Source organism: Labrus bergylta, chromosome 11, assembly GCF_963930695.1.
Source record: "Labrus bergylta chromosome 11, fLabBer1.1, whole genome shotgun sequence".
NCBI classification, from domain to species: domain Eukaryota; kingdom Metazoa; phylum Chordata; class Actinopteri; order Labriformes; family Labridae; genus Labrus; species Labrus bergylta.
This window is the reverse complement of record NC_089205.1, coordinates 27,730,424-27,746,805: the sequence shown is the minus strand read 5'-3', so window position 1 is coordinate 27,746,805 and position 16,382 is coordinate 27,730,424. Positions and strand designations below refer to the sequence as shown.

Sequence of the window (16,382 nt, the reverse complement as noted above, 5' to 3'; positions counted from 1 at the left end):
CAAAAACGTTTTACTTTGTTAACCGTTAATCAGTAAAGAGACGTTAACTTCGATGGCAGTTAATGAGTTAATTTTCTTAACAATTAAAAAACAAAATGTAAAATTAACACTAACCGGTGTTACAGTGTAAAGAGTGACCGTGTTAATTGGTGACTGAATATATTTTTTTAATTACAATAAAGAAACTTTAAAAAGCTTTTGTAAGAACACTTTCCGTCTTCACATTTCTTGTAATGACGATGACCAGAGACATTTCGGCTTAAAGTCCCAAGATAACATGGTCACTTTTTAAACCGTAACACCGGTATCGAACTACAAAACTACGAAAACATCAGTTTTGAGTTCTTAAGAGGCCGTGAGGAAAACTCATTACCCAAGAGTCTGTATAGAAAATCTACAAATAATAGAACCTTTTCTTGATATTTCATAACCGGCTTCAATCACTTAAAGCTCAGGAAGTACCTTCATGTAGGTCAGGCAGCATTTCAAAATAAAAGCTCCCGGTCAGAGACGGTTAATTTGGCTTGTTATTCAATGAGCTGTCTAAGTACAGGTGGGGCTATGCTCTCGCTCAGGTCGTCTTTCTTATTTTTTCATTAATGTCAACACTGCAAATGTATTTTAAAGAATGAATGTCCATACATAATTAAGGATTAACAAATTAAAGGTCTTTCCCTCACTGTGACACATTTTTCTGCAGCTTCTGGACGTCCATCTTTTTATTCCTCTTAAAAACACGTTCACAGATATGTCGACAAAGATATTTTATACAAACAAGCTCTGTGATGATCACTCTGCATCAAAGCAGCTAATGAGAAAAGAGCATCATGTTGTCGCATGCTAAGACAAACCAAAAAACAAAAACATCTCATCTGTAAAGCACAAAGAACACTTTGGCTGACTGATTCTGCAAACCTAAGAGCTGTGCTTGAAGTTTATATTCATGAACGTCTCAGTGCTGAATGTCTGTGTATCCCACTTTGCAAAACAAACACAGTGCATGTTTGTTGTTTCTGGGGAAAACAGACCTGCAAACTCACTATGCACAACTTAAATATGCAGGCAGGCTGAATGCAAATACAACCAGCGAGAGGCGAAATCAAAATATCTTAATGGAAGAAAACAGAGAAAATATCTCAAAGCCAAGAGCAAAAACAGAATCAACAAGTAGGAAACAAATAACATAAACATTCAGGTAACAGCCGCTTTGTCAGCCTAACAAGTCCCTGCTCTCCTGTTACATGCTGCTAATTTATATAAAGCCCAGAGGGAACACACACACACACACACACACACACACACACACACACACACAGTGACCGTCGTAAACACTTTCATTAATTCACAGCATGATCACAAACACACACAGACATGAAACTCCAGTCACAAATACACATTTAGGATGGAACAACTAGGGAGCGGTTGGTTATTGTGTCAGTAACACACACACACACACACACACACACACACACACGCACGCACGCACACACACACACACACACACACACACACAGAGTTTCCTGGCAGTGGATAACAGCAGTAAGTGTTTAGTATTCAGAGAGTGAAGGAAACAGAGGAGAGAGTGAGCTGGCTTCACTGACAAAGCAGCCTCTTTATCACACACTGAGATTCTTGTTATGAGTGTGTGTGTGTGTGTCTCCCCATGAAACATTTGTCCATGCATAAAGCTTAATGCTCATTTCAACTTTGTTTTCAGTTTGTTGTGCTTCATTGTGTGTGTGTGTGTGTGTGTGTGTGTGTGTGTGTGTGTGTGTGTGTGTTTGATTGCACCATTTATTCCCTCACAAAGACACAAAGACAGTTTGTACTCACCCAAAACGAATTCATGGGGTTGTCGGGGTTTATCTGTCCTGAAACAGAAAAAATAAATCTATTTAGCTGAAACTCAGAACACAATAAATCACAGTTTGTTTCTTTCTCACCTGCTGCTGTTTTCCCATCTGCACAAAACTCAATAACATCTCCAAACCTTTTTTTTTTTGAGGGTGAGCTGCATGTCTGAATGCAATCAGCCTTTTTCCTCCCAGCCCCCTTTGTAAAATTTCCCAGTGACTCTGGTTGACGTGATGTGTGAGCATGCAGGAAATAATGAAGAAAAGCCAGTATGTGTGCACATAGAAGCTACTTCATCCTCACACAGCCGCTGGTTTACAGTCGATACAGTGATTATGTCCATTTACATGCAGCACTGATAATGTATAAAAAATATGGACATGGTCTCAGTGACTGAAGGGGAGTTTTGAAGCCCATTGATGGTGGTCTCCATATTGAAAATGCTTTCCCAACCTAGCTTTAGATCAACATATAGGGTCAGATTTATTTAGATTTAGTAACAGGCAAAGAGGTGATAAAGAGGCGGGGCTTAAGCCTCCTAGCTAACAGCTACAACGTGCCTGTTAGCAGTCATATCAGTCACTCCTCTTATCACTCATAAAATCAGAACGGATGAGTTTAAAAAGAATTCACCCTCCATGCAGTGTGCGCTGAAAGAAATCTATTATTCAGAGAAAAATTGGTTTTTTTTTAACCAGGAAGTAAATCTTCAAAACGGTCATTTTAAGATGAGCGTGTATGTGACTTAAGATGCTTTTGCCGTCAGCCTCAAGTGGTCATTCATGGACTGCATTTTTTTTTTTTGGCACTTTAGCATTGGATCCATTTTTGCAGCACCGGAGTTTGATATGAGGCAAAAAGCTGTCAAAATAAGAGGTACAACCACGGCTGCCAGTATTTTACCATAAAATTTACAGTTGCCCAAAAAATATACCATAATGATCTTTTTTTACATCATATCCTACATCCTGAACCCCACCATTCAACAGGGAAAAACTTCACCCTGTGAGGAACGTGTGAATAACGACTGCATTGGATTTTCAGCCTAAGTACAACACGCACGCACGCACGCACGCACGCACGCACGCACGCACGCACGCACGCACGCACGCACGCACGCACACTGTAAGCCTGTACACACACATCAGGGATCTCTCTGCAGCAGTGCAGTCCATCCAATAACAAACCAATCTCTCCTCAGCCTCAACACTCAAACACAAAACACTCTCAAGTCAACAGAGGACCTTTTGTTTTACAGTGAAAAGATTTATTTCTATTGCAACTGTAGAAAATCATTATCAGAAACGAGACTTAAATTGATACTGCACACCTCAGGGACAGCTCAGGGAGTGTGGAGGATTTGACTCCTGAGTGTTGCATCATGTGTGTGTTTTAATCATCGAGCCCACACAGAGAGGGAGACAGTAAAAAACTCAATGAAGTGCTTCAGTCTGAGACATTTATATTATTTATATTCATATTTGTGTGTTTCTTAAACTGAGTAAACCGCGGTTGAAAGAAGAGCCTGCCTTCATCAAATTAAATGTCAAAAGAGAGAGAGAGCATCCGGACTTAGAAAGCGTGGGAATCTGACAGTCTCCACGGGCTGTGGGGGCTGATGACGACCTTCCAGAGTCAGCAGGTAATTCACCAACCTGTCTGTCTGTCCCTCTGTCTTAGTCTGACTAACCACCTGTCTCTCTCTCCTCTGTCTCTCTCTCTCTCTCTCTCTCTCTCTCTCCTCTGTCTGTCTCTCTCTCTTGCTCTCTCTCTCTCTCTCTCTCCGTCTTTGGAGAAACAAGGCTGTATAGATTGGATTATTGATCAGCTTGCAGCAAAGACAGATAAAAGAAGGTGTGTTACTTTGTGTGTATGTGTGACTGTGTCAGCCTGTCAGAGAGAGACAGAGAGAGAGAGAGAGAGAGAGACAGAGAGAGACAGAGAGAGACAGAGAGAGACAGAGAGAGACAGAGAGAGAGAGAGAGAGACAGAGAGAGACAGAGAGAGACAGAGAGAGACAGAGAGAGACATAGAGAGACAGAGAGAGACAGAGAGAGACAGAGAGAGAGAGAGAGAGACAGAGAGAGACAGAGAGAGAGAGAGAGAGACAGAGAGAGAGGAGAGAGAGAGAGAGAGAGAGAGAGACAGAGAGAGACAGAGAGAGACAGAGAGAGAAAGACAGACAGACAGAGAGAGAGAGACAGAGAGAGACAGAGAGAGAGAGAGAGAGACAGAGAGAGACAGAGAGAGAAAGACAGACAGACAGAGAGAGAGAGACAGAGAGAGACAGAGAGAGAGAGAGAGAGACAGAGAGAGACAGAGAGAGAGAGAGAGAGACAGAGAGAGACAGAGAGAGACAGAGAGAGAGAGAGAGAGACAGAGAGAGACAGAGAGAGAGAGAGAGAGACAGAGAGAGACAGAGAGAGAAAGACAGACAGACAGAGAGAGAGAGACAGAGAGAGACAGAGAGAGAGAGAGAGAGACAGAGAGAGAGAGAGAGAGAGAGACAGAGAGAGAGAGAGAGACAGAGAGAGAAAGACAGACAGACAGAGAGAGAGAGAGAGACAGAGAGAGAGAGAGAGAGAGGAGTGCATTCCCACTGAGGTTGTCAAACATTCAATACCTCGATACTTTTAGATAACACATGTTCTTTAAACTTATACAGTTTTCGATAAAATTAGAAAGTAAACAACTAAATATAAGAGCCGTAGCGCACTTAACATGTATTTTGTGGTTAAAAAACAACAGAAATGGCCCGATACTGGGAGCTTATGGATCAGTATTCTTGATCCCACTGTCTCAAAACAGGTACAGATATGGTTTGTTTTTTAAATGAAATCAATCTAGTGTCACAGGGCGCAGAAAACAAAAACACACAAACAACACACAAAAACACACAAACAACACACAAACAAAAAAAAACAGGTGTCATGACAACCCTTGTTCCCACACACACCTCCTGAAGATGCATGAGGTCTAAACCTCACAAAGCTGAACAGCAGACTGCTCACATGTTGGTGTGCTGTCATGTGTTGTAGCATGTTGTCTTAGCTCGTGTTAATTAGCTCTCCCTCGTCGTTATCTCTGCTTCCTGTTTCTGTTCTGCAGAACAAGAATTCTATCATTAACAAGTTCAGACTTGACCCCGGTCCCATTACACACACGCGTGGTGATGTCAGAGAGATAATTAGTGATTACATGACCCACCAGAGGAAAGAAATGACCTTTAGTCTGGATATAAGACTCATCAAGTTTTTTATGTTGAGGCCTAACATGTTGAGAAGTTTGATTTAATCAGTGTTAAGGAGTGTTACGGTTTGTTTGTGGAGCTGAAGTTGAAGGAAAGTTAACTTTCTTTGAGGCTCTGATCAGATCCACAGACACCTGAGCCAGTATGTGAACACATCTGGATTATTTTAGAGAAACTATGGCAAGAGAGAGAGGACAAATATGGAAACTAAAGGCAGAAAAACAAGCAGACACAGCTGGGAGACGGTGCTGTCTATCTGTAAGATAAATTATAAACACACACACACTGCCCTCATGCTATGTGTTTGCAGTGTGTGTGTGTGTGTGTGTGTGTGTCATGAGGTCATGAACAAACAGGACAACAAGGGAGACTGAATCCGAGTTAGTGCAGCTGATGTGTTTTATTCTTTCCTCGTCTGTCAAACACACTTCATCTTCCCCGACTCATTACTGTGCTGCCATCATCTACACACACACACACACACACACACACACACACACACACACACACACACACACACACACACACACACACACACACACACACACACACACACACACACACACACACACACACACACACACACACACACACACACAAACACCCACAGTGTGCAACCGTAACTAAGTAAACAAGAGAAGGAGGTATATGAGCAAATACAATTGCCACAACTCAACATCTCACAAGAGAGCAGTGAGGATTCCCAGACAATAATGTAAGAGTGGAAACACACACACACACACACACACACACACACACACACACACACACACACACACACACTCATAAATACATAAAGAGAGACTGAATAAAGGGACACATGGAGAAAGTAAGCAGATGTTGGTCCACAGGACGGAGCCGGCTGCATATTTAAACTCAGATCAATTTTGTCTTGTGCCCCTCTGCTGCTCTACAACCAACAACACCTGTTGATTAAAGTCAAGCTGAATCAACAGAAATGATCAAGAAGGGACGAAAATAATTGATAAGTGCTGAAAAATGTGTTGAGTATAAAGAGTCGGCTACTGAAATGAGTCCAAAAAAACAAAATGAAGCAATGCAGAATCAGCTGGATGGACTGATGTAGGATCCTCTTTGGATTCCCCAGGGCAGCAGGGTGTGTGTGTGGGTGTGTGTGTGTGTGTGTGTGTGTGTATGTGTTATCAAAGCTGTGACCAGCCTCTGCTTTTTTCAAACCTCACACACACAGTTTCAAAAATGGAGAATCTCCATTTCATTTCCTTGCTCAAATCTTTTTTGACTTTTTCTTTTTTCTGAGTTTTGAGCGTTGACACTTTAGCTCTGTTGTAAAATCCTGGAGGAGTGTTCTGATTTATTATCAGGAGTCTTCTCAGGGCGGTTTTCAAGATGGAACAGACTCAGTGATCGACCTCAGTGTCCGTCTGTCTGGATGGTTCTAAAGCTCGGTGCAGCTTGTCGAGGTCATACAGCAGCTCTGACTTCCAAGTTTACTCTGCTCAACTTTCAGAACTCTGAATTTAAACCACAAAAACAATTCCCAACAAGTCGGACTGAGATCACACCAAGGTGACAAGTATGGTATCGAACTAAGCCAGAAATACCACAGAAGGTTTTCTTAAACTTTCCCTTTTTGAAGAAACATCAATTTCTTCATTTAGCGAGCATCTGCATCTGAAATAATCCAACTGGTCTAATCCGTTTAGTCCAATCCAAGATATCCAGATATCAAGGTGACACATGCAGCATCAGACAGGAAATATAAATGTTGTAAGTAATTAGTTGTAGCTTAGAGATGGTAAAAGTAAGGAAAGAAGTGTGATTTGAAGCTCCCATTTTCCCCCTGAGGCTCAGACTCATTAAAACCAGATTGATCCCTGACAGTCAGGAAACCATTAAGAGTGACACTCTGGGTGCAGACTCACGCTGCCACAGTAATGACGAGGCATTGATTGGATGGATATTCAGACAGATGAGAGGTGGACTGATGGACCTGAGTGACGTGTGGAGTGAGGGAACATCAGTCTGGTCCTTTTCACACATGAACACCAGACAGTTTATGGACAATACCAGGTTCATTCAGCTGCTCAGACTTTACAGAATCACCTCTCACAAATGTATCTCACGGCAATAATCTACTGTATGTGGAACCAGTCTCTCAAAATTCAAACTCCAAATTCCACTGTCCTACCTCTCCTATTAAGGCAAAAACAAAAAAAAAAGCCAATAAAAAATTCCAAGTTTTATTCTGCCGACCCAGACGACAAGAAAATGTAACAATGACTGATTTCATCTTCTGAATCTGAACTAGCAAACGAGTAATACTGTAGGTGTGAACGCATTCTCAGGTTGGTTAGAAGCGTGCATGGGGGAGGGGGGGGGGAGGGGGGGGGGGTGGAGTTTAGAGGCACTTCACAAGTCATATTTAGATCCTTGGTCCTCTCACACGTTTGTCTAAAATTCCAGAAATGTGATCGTCTTGGTGCAGAAAGCATCAGAGCATAGCAGCGCTGTCTTTACACACATTTCATTTCATCAACAGTTTTGCACGATCAGCAAATTCACGTCTTGTGGCTCAGAATTGGGTTCATTAAAAAAGCACCACGTCCCAAACCCTGACACCTGTCAGTCAGAGAAATAAAACCAAAAAGTAAGAAGCGACAGAGTGTGCACACTGAAGTGCATAATACATGACGATGTTACAATCGTGACATTCTCACACTTATCCTTCCAGGTCTTCATCAGACAGCATGTCCCACCTTTCTCCCCAGTGTGAGCAATTAATGACCTCTTTCCTACTTCCTGTCAGTCTGACGCTGGCAGCTGTCTCAAATGTGACATTTAGAAGTTCACAGTGAAAGGTACATAAGACCAGTTTAGGGACTATTAATACTTCCTGATTGGCTGACAGCTCGCGGGCTGCCAAACATCCTCATGAATATCACTTTAAGCATCATTAATTTAGACAGTTTAGGCTCCATCATCCTCGTCTGAGTTTTCATATCAAGTAATCTATTTGTTAAGAGGAGTCAAAGTGTCATTACTCAGAGTGTGGAGAACAATCTACTGGTCTAACCTCCTGACTGGTCAATTACCAGAGCGGCTACAATCCTTTCAGAAAGCACCTGACCTCGACCCTCTACAGACGTGCACCTTTTAGCACATCACTGAGACTGTGCAGAGTGCTGTCATGCATGCAGCAGAGCTCATTTAGCAAGAACGATGGGAGGGACAGAAGAACTAGATTTATAAACGCGACATACTGCAGTCAGATAATTTAGGATTCTGCCTCCCGCTGGACATCCGCCCACTTGCTTTACAGGCCGGTCATCTACAGAGGACATGTTTCTCATTTTCATGTCATCTCTTGCAGAAAAGCAGGATGTGCTGCTGCTTTGGTTTCCGCGCTGATTGCAGGTCTGAGGTGCAGGCAGGGAGGTCAATTAATTACCAGCCCACCACCTCAGAGAATAATAACACGAGCTCCATTCTCTGAATCTGAAGAGTAAAAAAAAAAGGTGCTTCTGCCTCGTTTTAGTGGTTTTCACGTCCATTTTCAAAAACCAACAGCCAGATCCATTAGGAGCTTTTTAACTCCCACATCCACAACCACAGACATCGACCGGCCCAGCTCCAGCAGTCAGCGGTGAGAGCTCGCTCCGTGTTAGCAGGGTCAGTGTGGGGTTCAGAACTTCACCTTCACCTCCTTTTTTCCTCCCTTCTTTTCAAATGCTAAATACACTCATTTCTGGACTTAACACACCTTTCATTGCCGCTCACTCTCACATTCTGCTTTTCCTTTCACTAAGAGTCAGAGGGGATGGGATAACACCCAGAACACACACACACACACACACACACACACACACACACACACACACACAACAGAACCTCATTTTACTTTATTTCCTGTTGTATTGAATGTTTAGCATTTGTAAATCTAAAGCTCTCCTGCAGGCGCTTGGTGTGTCTGTGTGGACCAGACAAGATGTGTGGATCAAACAAACAGGATTCTAATAAGAATGTGGTACTCTATAAATAACTACATTATACCTAAATGAGGGTGTAAACCTTCTGCCACATATCTGATGACACTGACTCTGACTAAAGGACTTTTTTAAATAGCTACTAAAGGAACTTTCAGACAGACTTTCGATCTTCAGTTAGAGAACAAGTTTTAATCAGACGTCCTGATAACTCAACTTGACACAAAGGCATTAAAGGAAGCGGCTCGTTTTTCATTTAAAGGGAAAAAACGAGAATAGCTGGCTAATAATAATAAGTGAAATATGGTACAGCCATCTGCTTCCTCCCGTCATTAGCTGTTAACAGCACACACACTCAGTCATGTAAAGTGAATCACAGTCGTGATTCCTTTCTGCTGTTAGCTGCTCTACATAAACCCAATCAGCTCCGAGGCTGCTGTCACAGATTCTCTCTGAAGTCTGCCGTCCCAAAAAACAATAAAGACTTTTGTTTCTGTGCCGAGAGTGCTGCAAAGTGCAAAGATGAGAAAAGAGCAAGAGACAGACATATCCAATATTTATTCAGAGCAGATTGGAGAGTTTAAGGGAGGAAGGAAGGGAATCTGATTTACACTCAAAAGTTCAGAGTTTACTGAGAGACGATCCAGGATGCTCAGAGTAAGAGTCTCTCATGTGAAGCATGTTTGAATGAGTGTAAGGGCGTTATATTCATCCTGCAGTTGTTGCTGAAGGTGAAGACCTTCCCTGAGGGCTGGAGGGAATGTTACTTATAACAACGGGTACACGAGCACACATGATGGCTTCCTCACGTCCCCTGTGTCTGGAAGTCCTCATAAATAACACAACATAGGCGTGTGATGCAGTATGCACATGACCGATAGGGTCAGTGTAGAGACGGAGATGTGACCTAGTCAGCAGCATGGACAACGAGGGCAGAACATAGTCCGCCTGAAACCTGCAAAACTCCTTTTTTTTTTTCATCTAAAAACTTTGCTGCGTCCTTTTTACTAGTGTGACCGTTATAATAGGAACATTTGCTGAGGTGCTCTAATCTATCCAAAGCTCCGTCACAGACACGCACCGACACCGCTGAAAATTGGCCATCATTTATTATGTATTGCAAGCGGCCCCCCTCCACAAAGCATGCGATGTGGACCAGGCTTCTTATAGCTTTCCCCCCCTCATTATCAAATCAATAAAACTTTATTTGTATAGCACTTTTCATACAACAAATGTGTCCCAAAGTGCTTTACATCAACATTTAATCAAACAGCAACAACATGACTCCCTCCCCCACCCCTATCCCACAATCCAAAAACTAGGGTAAAAATAACTAGATAAGAGCAGATACTGAGGAAACACCATCATTTATTCTGAATGAGGAAACACAGGAGGTTCAAAATGTAATACAATTGGTTAGTTTATAACCATGCATTTATTGAAAAGGGTGGTATACTGTGAGGTAAATAAACCGGCTTTGATTGAGAAGACTCCTCAATTAAAAACGACAAGATGCCAGCGGAGATGGGCAGCGCTACTTTCTGCAAATTGGTAGCAGGCTGGGGGGGGGAAGCTGCACATTGTGGACTTTTGCTGATCACAGAAGGACAGTTTAAACACTCTAGGAGACCCCCAAAAACAAAGAGCATTTTAGGTGCAGCTTGAATTCGACGGTCCTCAAATCAAGTTGGGCTGAGAAATGCAGTGAAGAAAAGCTAACCTTTCTCTGTCAATAGCACAAACAGAGGAGTTTAACATCAACACTGAGAAGACTTCCACAAACACTCTGCACAGTAACGTTCTGAACTATAGTGCGCTGTGATTGGTGTATGGACAGACAGATGTGCACAGTACATTAATCATGCTGATAGCAGTCACTTCATCACACAGTCAAGGTACATTTAACTTCTTCCTCAGGAACATCCTGACTCTGATCTACTCACAGGGGAAAGCAGCTCTACTGTAGCTGCCCCTGAAACTCATTATCCCATCATTTGTCTTTTTCCTCTCTCTTTGTGTCTCACAGTCAGTCCTTTTCTCAGATTCTGCCGGGAGCCGCTGACCGGTTCAACCGCAGCGTAACGCTGATGGATGACTTTTACACAGGCCACAAACAAAACCTGCACTAGGGCTGCGTTACTGTGTTTTTATCGTTATTGTGATATGAGCCTTTGCATTCAACACATCGCAAAAGTCAGATTCTTTTTGCAATAATCTAAAAAAAACAAAAAAAAAACACTTTTAAGGTAGTCAAGCAATGGAGGCAAAGGGGGTGGAGCTGATCCCAGCTGTGATTGGGCGAGAGGTGGGGTTACACTCTGGACTGACACATGCAGACTGACAACCAGCCACACTCACATTCACACCTGCAGGCGATGCACCGCCATGCAGCCACACATGCTATTATTGTTTCAATACCAAAGCAACAGAAATAGAAGTCGCACCGAGCTGTCACAGCTATATGGACCTCAACAAACCGTCATGTGAATGTGAACACGCCTTTAGAGGAGAGATAGATTTTCTGCAGCCATGAAGAACGGTATAGGGACCTTTGCATCGGGCTGTCAAAAGAGAGTAAACACATCTCTTTATAAAGTGTGACATCAATATGGTGATTGAAACAAACCCTGGATGCCTCTGGGTTGGATTTTTGATGTGCTTTTTTTTTTTTTGTTAACCCTTCACGTTGATGTCATGCAAAAGCTGCACAGACTCAAAGTCAGAAGGAAGCAGCTCCAGAGAGAGAGAGAGAGAGGACAGGATTTATGTCAGAACTGATCAGTGCAGCATGACACAAAATAGAGAAGAAATGATTCAGGAAATTCACTGCGGTTCCCTCAAACATTATTAGAGACATTATTTTAAATGTTGGATATTCTCACTTTGAAATCGAACACTTAAATATTTCAACAGTATTGACTGAAGAGCGCTGCAGGCTAAGAATTGACTACACTGAAATAAAGCCACCTTTCCTGGATTCACCTCTGAAGGATTCCCCGGTCAGATCTATAAGCATCTTTAATCACCTTGAGGGCGATGCAAATGTCTTGAAAGCGTTTGTTCTCTGACTTCCGCTCCGTGTCAAAAGTCACTTCCCTCTCTGACTGAATCCATTATTTAGAGCGGTGCTGTGCCAGAGCAGATGGCAGCGCATAGATGAAAAAGGCTCAGGAGTGAAGGAGAGAGAATGTCTAAAGGGATTGTCAGGAATCATGAGGCGATGCAGGAACATACATATCAGAGTGAGGGGGGGAAAAAGAGGATTTAAAGACAGGCAGATAAATAATTGTGAGTCCTGTGAGACAAAGTGACAGACAGAGAGTGAGAGAGGGGAAAGGTAAAAGGAACAAATAGCTGCTATAAATCTTTCAGCTTGTAAGAAAAGACACGAAACACAAGCTCTCCGGGGAATTGGTGTGTAACGATAGAGGGAGGATAAGAAGGGAGAGAAACAGAGATATGGAACAGAAAAGAGAGATGCAGTACAACATACAGGAGAAGGAGATTCAGAGGAAACGCTGGAGCTCCGTCAGAGACTTAAAGATAATCCTCCATAAAACATCAAAGTTCACTGCAGCACTTCTCAAAAAACAACAGAAACTTCACCGCTGCTCCTTTTCACTCTTAAGCTCTTCAAATGCCGCAGACGGGTCGGCGAGCCGAAGCGTCACAATATGAGGATCTACAGTAGGTACAAAATGTTCAAATGAAGAGTGCAAGGAAAGGAGCTTTGTGCAATTAGTGATCACAACACACGGCCCTGTGCACAGCCGCTGTACCTGAACCCATTAAAAACATGCACTTTAATATATCCTGTTGATCCATCCGCACCATTTTCAACTTCTACATCTAAACGCGTAGAACACTGGGTCTTGAAGCCGGGAAGAAAACTAAAATATTATCATAATTATCTGAACCCTCCGGAGATTTTTAGAAGTTTAACAAGCAGAACAAAATTAACTTTTTTATTAAATCACAGATCTGAACTACCCAAAAAATCACAGTCTGTCACGTCAATGATCTAATCCTTCTTTCCTGCACACAGGAACAAAACCCTCAGGACAGGAGGTGTGTGTGTGTGTGTGTGTGTGTGTGTGTGTGTGTGTGTGTGTGTGTGTGTGTGTGTGTGTGTGTGTGTGTGTGTGTGTGTGTGTGTGTCACAGGTCAGGTAGGTTTGTTTAGTCCAGGTGGTCTCCCAGCAGGTGCCGTGTTCATCAGGATGTTGTACCTCAGTGAGCCGCTCACCCTCACACTCACAGGTCACTGCACGCGCACACACACACACACACAGCAGAAACCCACCCACACATATCTGTCAGGAAACACACACACTTTTTAAAAGTCCTTTCTCAGCTGATTTGCATTCAAACTTTCTCATCTAATCAGAATGTTTTGCCTCAAACCGTTTTAATATCATCTTTTTGGAAAATTAAAACAGCTGAACGTGAATATTTTTGTGTTTCAAGCAGAACAGCTGAAGCATCCCTACACAACATGCACACATCTTATTGGCTAATAAATGATACATCAATGACCATGGATCAGTTTGAATATAAAGAAAGTGAAGTATGAATAAAACATCAGTTTACTGTGTTTTCCTCCTGGTTTGTTTTTTTAATGCACAAGTGAGTGCAGAAGAGGCCTGCAGGCTAAAGTTTCCATAGGAGCCTTGTGCACTGTGACGGTCCCATTGGACAAACAACGTGTGTGTGTGTGTGTGTGTGTGTGTGTGTGTGTGTGTGTACAGTAGGATCTGGAGGTTATAATTTTTCTGCAGCTTATTTCAGCTTCTGTACATGCGGCATCTGCGCAACATATCCTGACAGCTGACCTGAGAGTGGGAATTGAAAAAAAAAAACTCAATTGGATGAGGGGAATGGAAAATGAAATGCATGGGTGCCTCCATCTGTCCAGAGAAGGAGGCAGAGTGAACAAATATGCGATTGCAGCAACGCAGCATGAGCGGACACACTAATATCAAATTTAAATATCTGTATTGTCAGCAGATGTCACTGCTTTAATCTCGTTTTCCATTTTTTACTAAGAGGAAGTGAAGTCAAGGGTTAATCTGCTTCTGCTGTTTAAAACCTGAGATGAGAGCCGAGTTACAGGTGTTTAAATATCTCACCTTGAACTGGGAGTGTCTTCAATAAGCTCTTTGTACTCATTTTGAAAACATGAATGCACACTTCATTATGCATTATTGGCATTTTACTGTTCCCTAAGTAACAGATAAACATACTTAATTGAAAATGATGACCTCCTGTGTTACATTTTAGGAAGATAAACTAAAACACGACTCTTTTTAGAAACCAAACTTTTGGTTTTATGAGACATAAATATGTCTTTGTTGAGAGAACTGAAACTTACTCAGCTGCCTTTCATTACACAATTAATAAGATTTTAAACTTTAACTCTGCACTGTCACTTTTTATTCTTTTTATATTTTTACTTTATTTATTTCAATTAACTTCATTTAAATTATTTTTATTTGAACATATTTTCAGATTTAATCATTTCTGTGATTTTTTAAATGTTCTATTTTAATGTTTCATTTCTTTCCTCTGTCACGATGCTTTTTGATGTCTTGTGTGAAGCACTTTGAATCGCCTTGTTGTTGAAATGTGTGACATAAATAAACTTGCCTTGCCTTACTGTTTAATCATCTATTCAAAATCTAACGTTGTAGGTAAAAGAAAACTCTGGAGGGAGAGTGATGTCACCCACAGGAGCCTAAAGGGTTTATGAATCATTGCCACAATAAATCTGTGCGTAATGCAATTTCCACTGATTTAACCTCGAGCGGTAATGACTCAGGCTGGTTTTACTTTCACTTGTGATTGCTGTAGAAAAAGCAGCCGACTGATTCATACAAACTGACAGAGGCTCAACAACAGAAGCTGCATCCACAGTAACTCTCTTATTGATACCAGTGAAGCAGTCTCAGTGGAGCGTTTCCTCCGCAGGCCTCGGCTGCTGTAGAGACACAGGTCTGCTTATCGCCCCGGCAACAGCTCCAGGGAGGAGGATGTGGCATGATGCAACACATGTTGTCCAATGTTACTCAGCGTTAACCAGCACACTAGAGAGCCTGAGGGGGGGGGGGGGGTCCTTTTTAGCAAGGGGAAGTTTTCTTCTTCACTTGGTGATAAAAGCAAAAAAAAGATTTATTTTACATATTTGAAATACATTTAAAATCATCGTTGTTAGACTAGCAGTTCAACGCTGCTCGCTGCCTTCAATGCAACATATTGCACAGCCTGACTTCATATTTTTCTCTCGTCTTAAATAGTGCAAAAGGGAGTTTTTTTTTAAACAGGAATGTTCTAGAAAATTAACTTTGTACAGTGATTCTGCTGACTCTGAGTAGGGAGGAAAATCTAACGTGGTCACAAGCTGCTTCTGATCAGAGTATAGTAAGGTTGCTTGTTAATGAAGGAGGGTCGAATCTCCACACTGATGTGTCTCATTTGAATACAGGGTTAAAACACACACACAGCATTTCAAGAAGTAAACACCCTCTGTGAGATACTCATTCACTCAAACATGATAATGTATGAAAAGGCACGACTTCTTGATTTTGCAGCCTTCCTCAGAACCGAGGGCATTTTCCATTTCTGTCCTCCAGAGCCTCCCGGGGCTTTTTTCCTTTTGACATATTAGAAGGAGATGTTGCACCATTATTACCATCTTCCCTCCAAAGGAAAGCACAGTCAAGAGTACGTAACCTCGGCAACTTATTCACAGTGAGGATTAAAGAAAAAGCTCCCGGCATGAGAAGGCAAAGCTTTGCAAAATAAACTTTATAAATCTCCTACAGGCTCCACCCCCGCAGCTCCACTGTCTCCTCTCTCTACCTGTGAATACTTCTGAGCGTTTTGATTCAATTTAAATGAGCCCCCTGCTGAGTCGGGTTCAGTGTGTCAGGATGAGTCACTTTTTCCCACGCTTGGTTGGGTTCAGGGTTAGTTAGTTTCATAAAGAAGCCATGATACTTTGAGGTGAGATAAGACATGTAAATAATACATAAGTGTGTTATAAAAGTGGAATAATGAGCCTCTTGAAGTCATGGCTCAAACATTAATTAAAGAAAAAGGAGCTTGGAGCAGCAGCCCACACAGAGCCTTTATCAAAGAAGATCAGAGCAATGAGTCAGTGTAATAACCCTGAGAGGGGCTTCTTCCTACAATTTCAGCAAAACCATGAAAAGGTAATTTTCAAGGCAATGTCTGACTCCAGCGTGCAGCGTGCAGCGGGCAGCGGGCAGCGGGCAGCGGGCAGCGTGCAGCGTGGCCCCGCTCCACAACCAGAGG

General features: G+C 42.3%; 1 protein-coding gene across 2 annotated transcripts in view; it reads right to left on the bottom strand.

Moving 5' to 3' along the window:
* The window catches only part of slc8a2b (solute carrier family 8 member 2b), a 163,752-nt gene that overhangs the window by 108,792 nt on the left and 38,578 nt on the right, over nt 1-16,382 (bottom strand). Inside the window, exons 1-2 of one of the 2 annotated variants that reach the window (XM_065960110.1) lie at nt 1,944-1,964; nt 1,834-1,871 (exon numbers count right to left, since the gene is read on the bottom strand). The gene's annotated coding sequence lies outside the window, so the exon portion shown is untranslated. Of the gene's footprint in view, nt 1-1,833; nt 1,872-1,943; nt 1,965-16,382 lie in introns of those variants that run through there. The other variant, XM_065960109.1, reaches the window with a different exon arrangement.